At 34.9% G+C, this 12,906-nt stretch overlaps 1 long non-coding RNA gene across 1 annotated transcript; it reads right to left on the bottom strand.

Moving 5' to 3' along the window:
- Positions 1–5,960: 5,960 nt before the first annotated feature.
- LOC110728521 lies at positions 5,961–9,712 on the bottom strand. The gene is made up of 4 exons (XR_002512699.1): positions 9,182–9,712; positions 8,185–8,244; positions 7,424–7,576; positions 5,961–7,345 (listed from the first exon to the last, which is right to left on the bottom strand). It is a non-coding gene; the product is annotated as an uncharacterized LOC110728521 (long non-coding RNA).
- Positions 9,713–12,906: the final 3,194 nt, after the last annotated feature.

Raw genomic sequence — 12,906 nt, 5'->3', positions numbered from 1 at the left:
GCTGGGATGTGACATGCTTTTCTTCCTTCTTTATTGGGTTTAGGTTAACCAAAATACAACGCATTCTGAAGTATGAACCATTACAATGATGGCTTAACAAAATAAAATAAGATAATAAATCAGTAAAACAACCTTTCACAGTTTGCAGCCATCCTCACAATTCGGTCTTTATCATATGCAGTACGACAGGCAGGGCACCGTCCCTTTGACCCATCCTTCTCAGCCATATCCATTATGTGATGCCGACACCACACACAAGAAAAAATTAATACATTTGTTGAGAAAGTACAAGTTCAAACTTCAAAACTTGTCAACAGGTCGAGATTATTAGTGTCATTAACTATAATGTAGAGTCAGCCGAAACTAATCAGAAAATGCATTATTTTGTTCTTGAATTGAAGGGAAATATCTTTGGTAGGAACTTTATTCGTCCATGTTGCCAGGAAGCTTCTCGGCTCATCTAACATGTATTTTCTAACAAGATTCATTCAAATTCTATCTAAAAATCAACTTCACATACCCTTTCAGCTTGTCCTGAAAGACAAAAGTTAACACTTTCATTATACTCTTGTCCTTTCCTTTCTCTAAACCAACACTTCTTATTACTTTGTTGTTTTTTCCACTATTTGCCATTTCAATTTTTGTTTATTACAAATGACAACTATTCCTAATCCCTCCGAGCTGATTTCCAACAGTGGAATCAAATTTTGAAACGGAGGGAATAAACCATAGGTTCCAAGTTGAAAGCAAGAGCAATCCGAATTGTGAGAAGAGATAAACATATTTTTGGTAATCCTTTACTTTTTATGAATCAATTTCCCCCTAGAGCTCCCCAAAGGTCCATATACATGCATTTAAACTAAAACATGGAATATCATTATCCAGTAGAAGCATTACAATGAAACAATGAATCATACAAAGTTGTAGCTGCAATTATCTCCCATTAGACTATAATATGTAGATTGAAATTAGTTGTTAGTCAGAGTTGGGATTTCTAACACTTGGCTAGTGCCTCAACTTCCCCTATTTGGCAGTTTACCAATGCACACTATCCTATCATGAAACATATCTTAAAGTAGCTTAAGAGATCAAGCGCATTCAACCTTAGGAAGTTCATTTTAAACATTTATTGTACTAGTCTGTACACAAACATATTCACCATCGAAAATCCCAATTCACCCAAATCAACCAAAAAAATGCCCAATTTCCACAACATTAACATTCTTTTTAAATATGCATGCATTGTCATAAAATGATTCAAAAACATCAAAATCGCATAATTAATTTCATCAAATCATTTAAACCAGCAACAATTTCACAGAAAATTAACACAAAAATCCTTTAACCTAAGAAAATACAAAATTGACACAAAAATCCTAAAAAAGCAAAATAAAATTCACAGAAAAATCAAAAGAATCACCAAAAAAAATTAAAAAAAATTACCTGACCTTTAACCTTGAGATTGATATGAGTAGATTGATCAGGAGTAGGCTTCTTATCTTCATTAAAAGTGTTGTTACATCCATTGTTGTTGGTATTAGTTTCTCAAGCCATCTTCAACAAATTTCGAACAATGTTACATCAATTAAGCCTAAAATTTCAAAGCATTTAACATGAATAATTGGACCAAAAGACCAAAATATAACGCAAAGCTAAATAACCCAAAAACCCTAACCTCGAATTTCTGATTTTTGGTTCGAAATTGATTCGAATTTGTTGTTGTTGAAGACGCATGCACATCGAATTGATTCAAAATAGATGCACCTAGAAACCCTAACCTCCAATATTGTAGATTCAAGAAATAGACGGCGACGGCGATGATGGTTGTCCTTGGTTCGAATTGACGCCGGTTTTTGAAGGAGGGCGACAGGTCGTTCAAGGACAATTTCTTCAGTAGATTAGGGTTTGTTTGAGGAGAGAGGAGAGAGAATAGAGAGATAAGAAGGAAGAGGGGAAATAGAAGGAAAAATTGAAGGCGGCGGCGATGGTGGTTATGCTTGGTTCTTCAATTGAGAATTTCGAGTACGCTTCAATGGAGGAGAGAGGGAGGCAGATGAGAGAGGAGGAAAGATCGAGGAAATGAAAGAGAAAGAAAGAGTATATATACAGACCGTGGTTTTTTTATTTAACAAAAGCTTTCGCTCCGGTTCGAACCGATCCGGTGCGATTAACTCATTTCCCGCACTAGTTTGGTTAGAACCGGTGCGATTAACTAATTTTGCGCACCTGTTTGGTAAGAATCGGCACGAAAACTCTTTCGCTCAATCCCGCCTGTTTTTTTCCTCACCGATGCGCATTTGGCGGTGCTCATTTAAGTTTTTCTACTAGTGAAGGCTCAATTGACGAGGCTTAAAAGGGATGCCAAAAAGATGGATTTATTCTATGGTTAAACACATGGGATCATTTTCATGGAGTTTCAAGTTGCCTCCTGTGTAAGTGTATTCATCATATCCCATCTTAGTGGGACAAAAGATGGACCTCTTTTCATTCGATAAATCTTGTAAGCCAAAGCTCATCAAGATTCTTAAAGTATTGAGCACGTATGCCTTTTTTGATATTGCATGTTTGTATGTGTATATCATTTAATTCGAGCTAATAATAACAAAGTGATTGAAAAGAAAATAAGATAGACGTACTTGAAAAAATAATTTTTATTCATTAATTAATGAGAGTACATAATAAGTAGATTTGACAGCATGAATCTCTTAGTCCAGCATAAAGAAAACAAAAAGGATAGAAACAAAACAAAACCTAGGGTGCTACATCTTGAATTGTTTCCAACGCAGGTGAGATCCTCTATAAATCTAGTCCAACGATATGATTCATGGTTTCATTTATCAAGTCCCTCTCAATCAATGTTCCCACGGTATAGAATTTACGAAATGTGTCTAAACCAAGGTATTATAAAAGGCACTTGTATGTTGGAGACATATTGTCTAACTTTGGGACAAGTTCATGATTCGAAGGTCCTTGTGAAAGAAGAGAAAGTTTTGATCGCCACCTAAAAAAGAAGTCAATGAAGCATTCTTCTTCCCATGCTTGAGTAATTCAAGATCACGCAAGGTAGTTGTGAGCTCGATGTTATCTCCATATTGGGCTAGAAACGCTTTTACAATGTCCTTCCAAGTGGAAGTTTGTTTTGCATCGAGGTTATAAAACCATGATCTAGCAGTTGGGTCCAATGAAAAAGGGAAAGTACATGCATATAAGCTATGCTCGACCCTTTTCAATGCCATCATTATAAGAAAGCTCAGTACGTGAGTCCTAGGATTGTCCGTAACCTTAAAGATTGGTAAATCCATAGTTAAGAACTTTTCTAGGAGAGTCTTGCCACTAAGTTGTGGTGCAAGCTCATAATTGAAGAACTTAGTCCCTGAGCTAGCTCGAAGGACGGCTCTTAATTTTTCTTGCAGAATTTTTCCTTTTTCTTTCTCTACTTTTATTTTAGCCTTTTCTGCTTTCCTATGAGCCTTCATTTGGGCTTCTTCTTCTCATAGGGCCTTTATGTTTTGGAGTTCCTCTCTAAGTTTCTCCAAAGCTGCATTTTCACCCATGATTGGACTCGGATGCGAATGTGGAATATGATCTACAATTGTGTATCACGAGAAATTCAGCGCGTACACTTCAGAACTTTTGTGCCAAGCATTCAAACAATGAACCGAAGTCAAAATGATTAGTTTCTTTTTTTTTTAATTTTAATCCTTGTAATACAAATTCACTTTAAGCAAGTTTGTTAATGAAAAATGTCAATAAATTCACGAACAATCATTAATGGAATGTCATGATTTATGTTGACTCTAACAAAGTAATCATCTAAGGATTTCACTTTAGGTGAACTGTTTTCGAAAGAGGTAGAACAGAATCAAAAGGGAAGTTAGATTAAAAAAGCTCATCAAATTTTTAGAAATATTAATCAACCCTAATAAACTCCTTAAAATGATTAATATACTAGAATGTGGTATTTGTTGATCATTTAGATTTAAATAGAGATCTTTATTTATTTTATTTTTCATAAGATTCTCATATTGCTCATCTTTAAGGAATAATAACTATTGGTTTAAATAGAATGGTTGCCTCTGCACGTAAAATCCAAGAAATAATTAAATCATTTTCTTGGATTTATTATTCATCATTCCCTCTTATTTTTTGAGTTTTTCTTTTTGTATCATACTCTATTTTTTAGAAGAGTATTTTTTTTTTTTTTTTTTTTGTGAGGCAATTATCCCAAGTAAGGTTCTCGGGATTTTCTTTTTAAGCCATAGAAGAGTTAAATAAATTATACTCTTAAATAAAGGTTAATTAATTACAACTTAAAGATGATGACCATGAAAAATAGGCACGTTTAGGAGAGGGAATATTGATGATGTCCTATTAAGGGATGCGAACTTCTAATGACGAACTGTATAACAGGTAATGCCATTATATCAATTAAAATGTACGTAAAAGAATCATTATGATTGAAAACAGTATCGCGCGCTATTTTCCGTCTTGTGCTAAGGTGGAGAGTGAAACTTTGAGAGTAGCGCTTGCCGCATGCTTTTTTTTTTTTTTTTTTTTTTGCATTTGCGAAAATAGAAGATAACGCACTCTTTTTTTATTTTTTTTGCGAAAATTAAGGATAACACAAGATTTTTTTGAATTTTGAAAATAAGAGAAAGATAGAAGACATGTTTTTGGAAAAAAAAATTTAAAAAGAAAAAGAAAAAGAAAACGATTAAAAGACATTTTTTGTTGGAATTTCTTTTTTAAAAAAAACAAAGAAAATACAAACAAAGTAAAAGCAACTAAGTTAAACAACGTTGTTAGCCAAAGAGCTATTATTAGCACCTACTCAACGATTAACCTTGAAGCGGCAATACCGTTTTGTCCGTATAACATTGCTCGTAATGAGTCAAAGTTAACGTTGAACAGTGGGCGCGCGCAGGACTCTGAGTTGCGCGGAAGAGCCACGTGCAACTTCTGGACTTGCGCTTGGAGAGGGCGCGCAACTTTGACAGTTGCGGGCACCACCTTGCAGGTTCGACTTCTTTTTTTTTTGTTTTTTTTTTTTTTGTTGAACTACTATATTTTTATTTTATTTTTTTTGCAAATTTTTTTAATTTCTCTAGGTAACAAGTTGGAATTTTATCAAACTAGACACAAGGCATATAAGCACATAGTCATGTAGTCACATAAGCACATAAAATGAACCGTCAAAGCATATAATGTCGTTCTATAGTCAAGGGTTGGGTGTCCAAAGGAACCATATCTTAAGAACGATGCATGAATCAATCACTCAACGTGTTGACCCATGGCATGGTTCTCCAAACATTTTGTTGGCGATATGGGTGGGATGATTGTTATTGATTTTGGGATAGAACCCTAGTGTTGGCGACCCCTAGTCAATGAGCCAATCCCAATGGTTAAAGTGTGCTATGATTATGAATGATGCAATGTTGCTTATTTGGCTTTTATTCTTGTGAAAAAGGAAGATATTATGCATTCAAGTCTCGCCCTCTAACTAGAGATTATCCAAGTTAGCCATCGTTACAACTCATAGGTAACCTAAGTTGGAAACCTTGAACCATAACTAAAAGCTAATCTTGTAACCACTGTGAGGAGGGTAGCCCGTCATTGAGGATCCCACTTTTTCTATGCCCAAGGCCCTTTAAAAGACTAGAATTTTACACTTTTGAAGATGTGTTAGGATTTGAATTCCTGACTGTTTGGGAGACCTTGAATTAGAATTAATTCTATCATTACGCTTTTTTGTAAGAAACTAATAAGGAGTCGCCAATGAATTTTAGGAAAACTCATAAACCTCGTTCATGCCTTTCTCCCAAGTAGATTTCAAGGGATATTTAGCATGAATCATAAGTTTACCCATGCCCAAATTGGTCTACTTGTACCATAAATGAGTTCGAGAGCGAGGGTACTAAAATAATGTTCCCTTTAGGGGGGAATCGCTATCCTAGCCCGAGTGCGGCCTCTACTAGCTCTTACTTTTTCATAATTTCATAATAGTTAAGAATCAAAGAATGCCAAATGAATTAAAAAATCATTCTACAGAGTTTAGCATTCAACAACTGCAGCAATGTCTCTTTATTCTGTATATATTCCACATAATTGCACAAGTATAGAACCAAGTAATATCCATATATGAATTCAAAGTAGCTGTTACATAATAGACCATTATTTGCGTAATAGCCACTGCATCGATGTGCATCATTAGTTTAAATCATGCTATCAATCACTTTGTCATTACAGCATCACTACTTTTGCATCACAGAAGTAGGAAACACTACACTCAAATTTCATCTCTACCACTAGAATCCTCCTACCTTCCAAACTCAACAAGATAAACCTTATAAGCTTAAAAGGTATATTAACAGGTATTCCTTATACGTCCCTATATAATAGGCCATATTATATTGAAGGTCAATTTTAAGGAATTGGGTTGTATTACCATGGCGATCCTTCTTTTTGTAAGTTTTTAAATCATTACCATGCCACATACTTAGTTTTATCATATGGATAATTACTAAGTTTTTAAACTAAACCTATATAGTTTATTACAATCCAAGAGTAGAATGTGGTCTATAAGTTTTCAGAGTTGCTTCTAAATTTATTCTTCTTAAACCAATAGAACCCAGAAAATTAGAAGCTAATAAAAATAATATTGAAAATTCTAAACTAACAAAACCCTAGAAAATGCCAATATATTTCAAAACTAATAACCTATAATAATATTGAAAATTCTAAACTAACAAAACCCTAGAAGATGGGCATACTCTTCATATTTCTCAAGGTATCATGTAAAACCAAATTACAAACTAACCAACAAAAACCTGGCCTATTTTACCTTCTTATTTTAAACTGCAAATTGACCATTGCACCGAATTCAACTGGTACAAAAATGTAGAGGTAAAGAGACTAACATAACATCAATAGCATACAAGTTTTATCATCAATAATTCTACAGAGCTAGCAAACATGTAAAAATGAAAAAAATCCAACCACTATAACTATTCCATGAACAATATGGAACTAATCATATAGAAAGAAAACTCAAATGACAACAGAGTACACGTTTTTGAGCTAGCATACAGTTATTGACGATTGAGGGTTCATCCCATCAGTTTCTTATCAATCATCACATATTCTCTTCTCAATTCAAAAAACCTTACACTGACAAGCTCAGATTGTTTCTAGAAAAAACAAGACTACTTTAATTAAAACATACGACTATATCACAAGAAAGGTTTCGAGTACCTTCAATGCTTTTAAGAACTTAGAAGTGCCACTCTGTGCAATAGTTCCCAAACAATCAATAAGCTCCTCTTTTGTCATTCCAATTACCAGTATCCTTAAAGATTGAGATACATAGAAACTCAGAATTCGATAATTAATGAAATTGCAGCATATCGACGGAATGAATGCATACCTAATCGTGATGGTCCCATTATCTGGATCAAGTTTGATGCGTATTTCAAGCTCCCCTGCTTCCCCGAGTAGAGAGGGATCGGTCACACTTGAAAATCTTATCGTTTCCTAGCTTCCATAATTGTTGAGGTCTGCATATTTGGAGTAGTTTCACCTAGAGGAAAAAAATCAGGAAAAAAAAAAAACAAAACAATTGTATCAGGCAATTACGTAGACATTGCTGTCAATTACGTAGCATATTAGATGGTATAACTATCATCACAGAATTAAATGTTGAGTAAACTGATAAAAATATATGAAGTCGACCATATCTGCTATAAATGCCAGACAACAAAATGGGGAATAAGTTGATTCAGTTAATTGTTGCCTGAAGTTAATTGTTGATTCCAAATTTTTTGCCTCTTTCTCCTTTCTCCCCTCACTCTATTTATACTAATGCTAAAGACTATTAACCTGATAATACATTGGAATCAGTTATTTATACCCTTATGGCTAGCTAAATTAGCTCATAGGATGGAGCTGGCAACTATTCAATTTTCTGGGAAGCTATTTGGAAGACGAGCAAGAAGAGCAATGAATTGAAGAGAACGGTGAGCTAATATATAAAGAGGTGTGACTATTCATAATCATGAGTTTCCAAGCAATTAAATTTATTTTCTAATGCAAGCAAAAGTATCATCATAATTTTAAACTATTTGTTCATTTAAGATTTTTAAAAGTAATTGAAATTTGATCATTTGCCATTACTGCAGGCTACAATACCTTGCCAAACCAGATAAAGAGAGAAGCTATCCCAGGATGCATATGCTCGTATATTTATCACTGCAAAAGATCATGTAATAGATTAGCTCAAATGATTATATTTTTATATTGTATACGAAGTACTCTGTATAAAGTAAGGAAAAATAAAAGTCATAGGGACCTTCTAGCCAGGGATTAACCAAACTTAAAGCTGAGCATGACTTTGTGTAACATTTAAAGCTTGTATAGATGTATGATATAGGGTATACTATTGCTTACGAAGGATGAATTACCATAAAAACGAGATATCGAAGGAAGAAATACCATGAAGGAAATCTAATCCATACAAGAATCAAGTACTAATTTATCTAAAGCTTTTCCTGATTAGAGATGGCAATAGCCATAGAGGGTATACTACTACTTACCGAGTTAGCAAAGATACTTTTAGAAGATATTAAAACGATACACTAGTCTTTAGTATATGCATTTCGGCTGTCAAAATTTGTTCAGAATAACTATATGCATGAAAAAATTTAGTAATCATGCAAATGCAGAAGGGGATTCTTCTTTTTCAGAAAAAAGGTCTAACTACCAAGAGCATTATTCACATGAATATTGTTTTAACTTTTTAGCTCCAAATCAATTTTGAGAGAAGAAAAAATAGAGCACATTGAAGTTTATGAAACCATATTAATGGTAATCTGGGCTTCAAGCCTTCAACACAGTGAGCTCATGTGCAATTTACCTTTGGAAAGCCTAACTATGGTTAATCTTTGTAGTGCTGCACAGGTAGCATTGAGAACCATCAAGTTCATAAACAAATGCGCAAACGAGAACCATCAAGTTCATAAACAACAGCAACAATCAAAACCCTAAAACAATTTACTATTGTTGAATGCACAACTCGAAATTAAAGTCACAACAGCAAACCACAAAGAACAGAAAACCCTAAATCAACGACTAACCCTAGATTGCGAAGGAATTCAATAGATTAGGAAGACCACGAAATAAATCTTACCTCGAAGCTGCTACAATGGAGTTGGAAAGCTCAGAATGCGCTTCAATGGAGGTGAAAAGCTCAATAGAATGCGCTTCAATGGAGGAGAGGTATGGAGAGAAAGAGACGAGTTGCGGCAATGGAGGTGAGAAAGCCCAGAATGCGCTTCGATAGAGGACGTACAGCTATGGGGAAGGTAGGCGACAACGAAGGGGGTGCGAATTGAATGTGGAAAAGCTAAAAGGGGAATGAAAACTGAATTGAAGGAAGAAGAAGATCGAATTTCACGATTAAGTAGTTTTTTTTTTTTAATTTACAGCACCGGTTCGAACCGGTTGTAAATAAATTTTCCCACCGGTTTGGGCTGAACCAGTGCGAAATCCCTCTTTCCCTCTTTTTTTTTTTAATAAAACATTTAGCACCGGTTCAAACCGATGCGAAAACCAAGATTCGGCACCGGTTTAAAAGGAACCGGTGCGAAAAGTAATTATTCAAATCCCGCCCAATTTTTTTCCTACCGGTTTTTAAGAACCGGTGCGAAAATGGGGGGTGCCTTTTTCATTTTTTCTACTAGTGTCATCACCAAACAATATATGCAACGTGGTACCTAAAACTAAATTAGTTGATTTTATTTACACGCGTCAATCACATAAAGATTACATTGAATGAATGTTGTTAGTGTTATTTATTCCAAATTCGTGAAACAACAATAATAACAAGATTTGCCTTGGTTTAGTTGATAAAACAATCAAGGGATATTCTCAATGGTAACCCCCAACTTCTGCTACGCACCAACGGTAACCCCTTTTTTTTGGATTATACAAAATGATCCTAATTAAGAAATTTGTCTCACATATAACATTAATGAGTGTTATTTATTAAAAAAAAAAAAAAACTAACTATGGATAACTTTGAAAGAAAAAAAAAAACTAAAAACCACTAACCTAGCCACCACCTCCACCCTCATCTTCACCAGATCTAACTTTGTCAACCATGAAACTCTCAGCATCTTATACACTCTGTTCAGTTTTCTGTTTGAACTTAAAAACTAAAAAATCTTGATTTAGAGTTGCTCTCGATAATGGCTGAACGACACAAAATTCAGATCCATGAATTCCATAATCAAATTAGTAAACTCCCTTTAAATCTTCTGGTTTATCACAGAAGAAATTTCCCAAGATCAAACCCGAATTTACCCGAAGAATTGGTATTGGAAATCCTCAAACGCCTACCAGTAGCATCATTACTCCGATTCATGTCTGTTTGCAAATCATGGTATTCTCTAATCACAAACCCATCTTTTATTTCTCTTCATTTATGGCATCAATTAAACCCTTCCTCCAAAAATGTTGTTACTACACTATATAGTGTTCCTTGTAATTTTTTTTGCATAATTTTGATGAACCATGAGATAATTGGGTAGAAATTGATTCTCCTGTTTGATGTATGGGCTTGATGGTTGGTTGTTGTCATGGGTTAATTTGTGTGTTTGATTATTTATCTTATCGTGTTGCTCCTTTGATCTTGTGGAACCCTTCAATTAGAAAATCTTTCACCCTCCCTCTCCCAGTTGTAATGCCATCTTTCATGTCACAAGATATTGAAGTTGTGAATGGAGGTTTTCAGAGTTATACTTTGCCTAATTTTACTATCGGGTTGGTGGTTTGGGGTGGCTGTGGGCAGCAAGGAGGTGTTTGGGGGGAGGGTGGCAAGGAGGTGGTTGGGGGAGGGCGGCAAAGAGGTGGTTGGGGAGTGGGCTGGCCGGAACGGTGGAAAGTGAGGGGAAGGAGGAGAGGTTGGCCGGAATCAATGGGGGATTGGGAGTTGGGATTAATTTTTTTTAATTTTTCTTTTTTGAAAAAATGTATAAATATAACCATTGTTAATATTTAATGAAATAAGGTTATGAATGGGATGAAATTTTTAACTAAGGTCATTTTGTATAATCCAAAAAAAAGGGGGTTATCGTTGGTGCGTAGCAGAAGTTGGGGGTTACCGTTGAAAATATCCCAACAATCAATTAATTTGTCCAATTTTAGTCTTGTTTAATGCATGATACTATATGAAATTAATTAATTAATTAAAATTTATTTAAAGTGATCAAACAACACTAATTAAATAATTAATTAAAGTTATTTAGGACAAGAAAAGAAAGTGATTTATCTAAGTGCTTAGGAAACTGACCATTCTTCTTTACTTGCTTAGATCTCTGTTTTATATGTTTATGGACCTTTTTTCTTCTTCCTACCTCCAAGGACTTCAAATGGATGGATTAGGGTTGATGAGTATTCAAGAAGAAAGGAGAAAAGTAGTACGATAGTAAGAGAATTTGAGTGATTAGGGTTTTAAATTTCTAGGGTTTTTTAATTCTGATTTTATGTTGTCTTTAGGGCTAAACGAAGACCCCTATTTATATACGTAAGAATCTAGGTTTAAGGTTTTAGATCCACGACGTCAGGTGGCATGTGCAACTCTCAAATTCGCGCTGGATTGCCGCGCACAACTCTAAGACTTGCGTGCAGCAGGCGCGCGCTACTTTGAGAGTTGCGCGCGGTGCGGTTTGCCTTATACGAAAATGGGTTTTAAAACTTCAATAACATTTGATTGCAAAGTCGGATTAAGAAAAATAAGATATCATTGGAAATCTCTGAATGTCTACTTTCTAATGCAGTTGGAATTAGGTTAAAATATGTTATGGATCAAAAGATATGGTCGTTTAAGTGCAAGGATGTTGGTTTTAGGGCTCTATTTTGATGATAACTTCTTCGTTTTAACTCTGAATTGGGCTTATAATATACCGTTGGAAAGCTCTTTGAAATAGACATCCATTTTTATAGGCCATGAACGGATATTGGGTGGTTAAATGTCTGGTTGGCTCTATTTTTTAACAATGTATGATCCATTTGATCTAATCATTGCATATGACGCATTTAGGTCCGTTAATAATCAAAATTAAACGCGTTTGAGCTTTTTTTAGGCCTAATTAGTAATCAGACTAGGCTCTAAGATAATTTGGTCTCAAATACGGGTTTTAACTTACTTCATAATGCATTTCGGAGTCCATAAACACTTCAACTTTGATCTAGGATAAAGAACAAATTTTTGTAACATCATCGTTCTTCCCATCTAGACAGGAGGCCACATGTTGGTGTCTAAAGAATTCACGCTCCGTCCAGCCTAATAAACGCTCCGTGCAATAATGGGTGCACCCGAGTTTGTTGAATTCACTAAACCATGGAGTTGAGTTTAACTCGTGGGGTCCTGTCCATCGTGCCAACCCTTCTAAGATAAGGTTTTCACGCGATGCATCCAAATTCTTAACCATGGACACTCTTAGACACCATAATCCTTGACCTTGGAGAACTAGAGCCATGGTTAGGTTGCAAAATCATTGCATCATGCGTGACAATGTGCTTATGTGTGCATATTTTTATTGGATTTCCTATTCCTTTTTTTCTCTTATTTAACCCTCTTTTTTTTTTTTTAAAGTCGAATCATAGTTCCTGTTTTTTTATTTATTTGAGTTAACGCGAATTTTTTATTCTCGTATATTGTATAAGCGTCACTTTGTTTTGGTCATATCCGGAGTTCTAGATTGAGTTACGTGTTGTTCCACCTGTGGATCTGTAGCCCCGAATTTTATCTTTCATTTGGCGTTAGTTTCGTCCAATTCGGAGTCATAGATAAAACGTTATGATTGAAATACTATAGCCTGTCCAATTTAGGAATTCTATCTTTAGTGTTGG

Source organism: Chenopodium quinoa, unplaced genomic scaffold (genome assembly GCF_001683475.1).
Source record: "Chenopodium quinoa cultivar QQ74 unplaced genomic scaffold, ASM168347v1, whole genome shotgun sequence".
Taxonomy (NCBI): domain Eukaryota; kingdom Viridiplantae; phylum Streptophyta; class Magnoliopsida; order Caryophyllales; family Amaranthaceae; genus Chenopodium; species Chenopodium quinoa.
The sequence above is the reverse complement of the archived record's forward strand: the minus strand, read 5'-3'. Positions and strand labels throughout refer to the sequence as shown.